Source organism: Chiloscyllium plagiosum, unplaced genomic scaffold, assembly GCF_037043375.1.
Source record: "Chiloscyllium plagiosum isolate Xiang-an unplaced genomic scaffold, Cpla_swu_hap1 HiC_scaffold_2, whole genome shotgun sequence".
NCBI lineage: Eukaryota > Metazoa > Chordata > Chondrichthyes > Orectolobiformes > Hemiscylliidae > Chiloscyllium > Chiloscyllium plagiosum.
Window position 1 is genome coordinate 1689061 of NW_028270140.1, and position 6775 is coordinate 1695835.

A 6775-nucleotide genomic window follows, 5' to 3' on the forward strand; every position below is an offset into this window, starting at 1 on the left:
ATTGTTGGGTGGAAGTGTAACCTGGAGGGGAATCATGGAGGCTATGGATCCTTTATAAGTGCAATTGCTTTCACTGAGAAGTAACTTTCATCATTGGATTTTCTGAAATACAACTTGTGGGGATGTGAGGAAAGGCTTAAACCTACTGTTACTCTTTAGATAAATAGCCAGTTAAATTATTCGGTATCACTTTGGGATTGTGGGTGACTTAAACCTTCATGAAGATTGGGACAACCAAATTGACAAAGGTAGCTATAAGGAAGAATTCATAGAGTGTATTTGAAACAGTTTTCTCAAACAGTACATTGTGGATCCTACCAGGGATTGAGCTAACTTGTGTAATGAGGCAGGTTTAATAAAATGATCAGTAAACATGCTTTAAGTTAAGATAGACCATTTTTTGAACAGTAATGAAATTAAGGGTTACAATGAGGGCATACTTCTAATCCTGGTTCTTATGTTCACAAAACTCCTTCCATTAAAATAAATGTCATCCAGCATTGCCAAGCTACCAAAGTGGGGCTAAAACCACATACATTGCACAAGGATGCCTGCTCCTATCTCTATAACATTGACAGTCTCTGCTCCTCCATCACCTTTGTTATCTCTAGACCTGATTATTCAAATACTTTACTGCTGGTTTCCTACCCAGTACCCACTGTTATAAATGTGCACTCATCCAAAGCTCTGCAGCCTGTTTTCTAATATAAAACATATACAACATTTTGGTTACAAATCAATAGGAATATTCAGGTCCACCAATGTTATAAGTTAACAAATTCAGCTAACCCTAGCCTAATCGTAACCGTTTTAAACATAGAAGGTGACCAGTGTTTTAAATTATATTTCTCCAACTGCTGGCTGTGACAAGCTATTAGATATACAGCACTGCCCTCTAGAGGCAAAATCCAGTTTGTACAGTATTATAATTCTAGCCCAATCTTGATAAGGTGATGTACAAAAGATTAATACACAAGGTAAGATTTTGTGGGGTTGGGGGTAATTTATTAGTTTGGATAGAGGATTGACTAACCAACAGAAAGCAGAGAGTCAGGATAAATGAGTCTTTTTTTCTGGTTGGCAAGTGGTAACTAGTGGAGTGCTACAGGTTTCAGTTGTCGGACCCCAATTATTTTTACCCTACATTTATGGTTCAGATGGAGAGACAGAAACCGCAAAATTTGCAGCTTACACTAAAATGGAAGTAAGTTGCAATGAGGAATTAAGGAATTTATAAATAGATGTCCATATTACAAAGGAGAAGGTGCTGGATGTCTTAAAGCACATAAAAATGAATAAATCCCCTGGACCTGATCAGGTGTACCCTAGAACTCTGTGGCAAGCTAGGGAAATGATTGCTGGGCCCCTTGCTGAGATATTTGTATCATCAATAGTCAAAGGTGAGGTGCCAGAAGACTGGCTAATGTGGTGCCACTATTTAAGAAAGATGGGAAGGAAAAGCCAGAGAATTATTGACTGGTGAGCCTGACGTCAGTGGTGGGTAAATTATTGGAGGGAATCCTGAGGGACAGAACGTACATGTATTTGGAAAGGACTGATTAGGGATAGTCAACATAGCTTTGTGCATGGGAAATCATGTCTCACAAACTTGATTGAGTTTTTTGAAGAAGTAACAAAGAGGATTGATGAGAGTAGAGTGTTAGATGTGATCTATATGGACTTCAGTAAGGCATTTGACAAGGTTCTGCATGGGAGACTGGTTAGCAAGATTAGATCTCATGGAATACAGGGAGAACTAGCCATTTGGATACAGAACTGGCTCAAAGGTAGAAGACAGAGAGAGGATGGTAGTGGAGGGTTGTTTTTCAGACTGGAGGCCTGTGACCAGTGGAGTGCCACAAGAATTGGTGCTAGGTCCACTGCTTTTCCTCATTTATTTAAAAGACTTGGATGTGCACATAGGAGGTATAGTTAGTAAGTTTGCAGATGACACCAAAATTGGAGATATAGTGGACAGCGAAGAAGGTTATCTCAGAGCACAATGGAATCTTGATCAGATAGGCCAATGGGCTGAGGATTGGCAGATGGAGTTTAGATTAGATTCCCTACAGTGTGGAAACAGGCCCTTCAGCCCAGCCAGTCCTCCAAAGAGTAACCCATCCCCCTCTGACTAATGTACCTAAACACTAGGAAATCCACGCTGACACAGAAGGAATGTGCAAACTCCACACAGACAGTCGCCCGAGGCTGGAACCAAACCTGGGACCCTGGTGCTCTGAGGCAGCAGTGCTAACCATTGAGCCACAGTGATGCCCCTGTTTAGTTTAGATAAATGCAAGGTGCTGCACTTTGGAAAGGAGAAGTGAGGACTGCAGATGCTGGAGATCAGAGCTGAAAAATGTGATGCTGGAAAAGCGCAGCAGGTCAGGCAGCATCCAAGGAGCAGGAGAATCGATGTTTCGGGCATAAGCCCTTCTTCAGGAATGAGGAAGGTGTGTTCAGCAGGCTAAGATAAAAGGTAGGGAGGAGGGACTTGGGGGAGGGGCGTTGGGAATGCGATAGGTGGAAGGAGGTTAAGGTGAGGGTGGTAGGCCGGAGAGGGGGTGGGGGCGGAGAGGTCGGGAAGAAGATTGCAGGTTAGGAAGGTGGTGCTGAGTTCGAGGGTTGGGACTGAGACAAGGTGGGGGGAGAGGAAATGAGGAAACTGGAGAAATCTGCATTCATCCCTTGTGGTTGGAGGGTTCCTAGGCGGAAGATGAGGCGCTCTTCCTCCAGGCGTCGTGTTGCCATGGTCTAGCGATGGAGGAGGCCAAGGACTTGCATGTCCTTGGTGGAGTGGGAGGGGGAGTTAAAGTGTTCAGCCACAGGGCGGTTGGGTTGGTTGGTCCGGGTGTCCCAGAGGTGTTCTCTGAAACGTTCCTCAAATAGGCGGCCTGTCTCCCCAATGTAGAGGAGGCCACATCGGGTGCAGCGGATGCAGTAAATGATGTGTGTGGAGGTGCAGGTGAATTTGTGATGGATATGGAAGGATCCCTTGGGGCCTTATAGGGAAGTAAGGGGGGAGGTGTGGGCGCAAGTTTTGCATTTCTTGCAGTTGCAGGGGAAGGTGCCGGGAGTGGCGGTTGGGTTGGTGGGGGGTGTGGACCTGACGAGGGAGTCACGGAGGGAGTGGTCTTTCTGGAACACTGTCAGGGGAGTGGCCCCTGCTCGATTCTCCTGCTCCTGGGATGCTGCCTGACCTGCTGCACTTTTCCAGCTCTGATCTCCAGCATCTGCAGTCCTCACTTTCTCCTTTCCAAAGTGCAGCAACCTGCATTTTGGAAAGGCATATCAGGGCAGGACTTGTACATAAGGTCCTGGGGAGTATTGCTGAACAAAGTGACCTTGGAGTACAGTTTCATAGTTCCTTAAAAGTGGAGTCACAGGTAGATAGGACAGTGAAGAAGGCTCAAAGTTTGTGTGAAGATTTGTAGCTCGGGTGCTCGTTGTTGTGGTTCTGTTCGCCGAGCTGGAAGTTTTTGTTGCAAACGTTTCGTCCCCTGGCTAGGCGACATCATCAGTGCTTGGGAGCCTCCTGCGAAGCGCTTCTTTGATGTTTCCTCCGGTGTTTATAGTGGTCTGTCCCTGCCGCTTCCGGTTGTCAGTTTCAGCTGTCCGCTGTACTGGTTGGTATATTGGGTCCAGGTCGATGTGTTTGTTGATGGAGTTTGTGGATGAATGCCATGCCTCTAGGAATTCCCTGGCTGTTCTCTGTCTGGCTTGCCCAATGATAGTAGTGTTGTCCCAGTCGAATTCATGTTGCTTGTTGTCTGCGTGTGTGGCTACTAAGGATAGCTGGTCGTGTCGTTTCGTGGCTAGTTGATGTTCATGTATGCGGATTGTTAGCTGTCTTCCTGTTTTTCCTATGTAGTGTTTAGTGCAGTCCTTGCATGGTATTTTGTACACTACATTCGTCTTGCTCATGTTGGGTATCGGGTCCTTCGTTCTGGTGAGTTGTTGTCTGAACGTGGCTGTTGGTTTGTGTGCCGTTATGAGTCCTAGGGGTCGCAGTAGTCTGGCAGTCAGTTCCGAGATGCTCCTGATGTATGGTAGTGTGGCTAGTCCTTTTGGTTGTGGTATGTCCTCGTTCCGTGGTCTTTCTCTTAGGCATCTGTTGATGAAGTTGTGCGGGGGTCCGTTTTTGGCGAATACCTTGTATAGGTGTTCCTCTTCTTCTTTTTGCAGTTCTGGTGTACTGCAGTGTGTTGTGGCCCTTTTGAATAGTGTCCTGATGCAGCTTCGTTTGTGTGTGTTGGGGTGGTTGCTTTCATAGTTTAGGACTTGGTCTGTGTGTGTGGCTTTCCTGTATACCTTTGTGGTGAATTCTCCGTTAGGTGTTCTCTGTACCATCACGAACATGAGTTCGACTGGGACAACACTACTATCATAGGGCAAGCCAGACAGAGAACAGCCAGGGAATTCCTAGAGGCATGGCATTCATCCACAAACTCCATCAACAAACACATCGACCTGGACCCAATATACCAACCACTACAGCGGACAGCTGAAACTGACAACCGGAAGCGACAGGGACAGACCACGATAAACACCGGAGGAAACATCAAAGAAGCGCTTCGCAGGAGGCTCCCAAGCACTGATGATGTCGCCTAGCCAGGGGATGAAATGTTTGCAACAAAAACTTCCAGCTCGGCGAACAGAACCACAACAATGAAGAAGGCATTTGGTACACTTTCCTTTACTGGTCAGAGCATTGAGTATAGAGTTGGGAAATCATATTGCATCTGTACAGGACATTGGTTAGGCCACTGTTGGAATACTGCATGCAATTCTGGTCTCCTTCCTATCGGAAGGATGTGAAACCTTAAAAGGGTTCAGAAAAGATTTACAAGGATGTTGCCAGGGTTGGAGAATTTGAGCTACAGGGAGAGGCTGAACAGGCTGGGACTGTGTTTTCCTGGGATGTCAGAGGCTGAGAGGTGACCCTATAGTGGTTTATAAAATCAGGAGGGGCATGGATAGGGTAAATAGACAAGGTATTTTCCCTGGGGTGGGGGGAGTCCAGAACAAGAGGGCACAGGTTTAGCGTGAGAGAGGAAAGATTTGAAAGTCACCTAAAGGGCAACTATTTCCACAAAGAGGGTGGTGAGTGTATGGAATGAGCTGCCAGAGGAATTGGTGTAGACTGGTACAATTATAATATTTAAAAGGCATCTGGATGGGTACACGAATAGGAAGGATTTAGAGAGATGTAGGCCAAGTGCTAGCAAATGAGACTGGATTACGTTAGGATAACTGGCTGACATGGACGAGTTGGACCGAAGGGTCTGTTTCTGTGCTGTATATCGCTGTTTCTATATGGATAGATTAGGTGAATGTTTTTATGTGGATAATTGTGAAGATATCCATTTTGGTTGGTGGATTAGAAGTCCTTATAATCTAAATGTAAAGAAATGTCAAGAGTGCATTGGTGCAGAGATATCTGGATGCTCTCATACAGAATCACAGTATCCAGGTGTAACAGGTAATAAGACAGACAAATAGAATTTTGGTGTTTATTGCTAAAGGAATAGAGTATAATGTAGGAAAAACTAGGTAAAACCCCAGGGCACACCAGTTTCGTCATTTCCCCTTCCCCCACCTCACCCCAGTTCCAAACTTCCAGCTCAGCACCGTCCCCATGACTTGTCCTACCTGCCTACCTTCCTTTCCACCTATCCACTCCACCCACCCTCCCCCGACCTATCACCTTCATCCCCTCTCCCACTCACCTATTGTACCCTATGCTACTTTCTCCCCACACCCACCCTCCTCTCACTTATCTCTCCACCCTTCAGGCACTCTGCCTGTATTCCTGATGAAGGGCTTTCACCCGAAACGTCGATTTTCCTGCTCCTCGGATGCTGCCTGAACTGCTGTGCTTTTCCAGTACCACTCTGATCTATAAAGTCAGAAAGTGTTGCTGCAACTGTACAAAACGTGTAAAAGTTGATCTTAGAGACTGAGCAGTTGAAGCCATAACTCTGGAGTTTAGGAGAATGAGATTCCATTGAGGTTTACAAGATGCTGAAGGGGATTGACGAAAGTAAATGTGAGAGGATGTTTCCTCTTGTGGGAGGATCCAGATCACTTTTAGAACAGGCAACAGATCGAAAACAGACGGGAGGAGAAATTATTTCTCTCAAAGGGATGTAAATCTGTGGAATTCAGTATCCCAGTGTGGTTGATGCAGGGACACAAAGTTTAGGAAGGGACCATAGATTTTAAATTAGTAATTGTTTTAAAGGCTGTGGAAAACAGGCAGGAAAGTGAAGTTGAGGCTGAGGTGAGGTCAGCCATGTTCATATTAGATTTCAGAGCAGGCTCAAGGGACTGAATGACTTCCTCCTGCTCAGAGTTCTTAAGTTCAAGACTCACCTGTTCCAGAGGCATCTTGTAACATCTCAACACAATGATAAAAATCTACCAGAAGCTTGCGACATGATGGGAGAGCCCCTAACTCTGAACTCAGAGTCCCAGTTTCAGGTCCTGCATGCTCCAGCAGTGTGTTATAACACTTCTGAACAGGTTCATTAGAAAATATTTCTTAACGAGGAGAGCAAAACTCCTGCAGAGTGGGGCTTGTGTGTTGGTTATCTAATGACCTTTTGAGCACAGGCAAACCGCTGCACGAGTGAGTAACCAAAGGCCTTCCAATATCCTACTCACTGCAGAATGAGCCGAGTGGAGGTATGGTCAGGCAGAAGCTGCAGACATGAGATAGTTGTGTCTTAAAAACTTAGCAAGGCTAGTCATAAGGGACCACAAAAAATCTGCA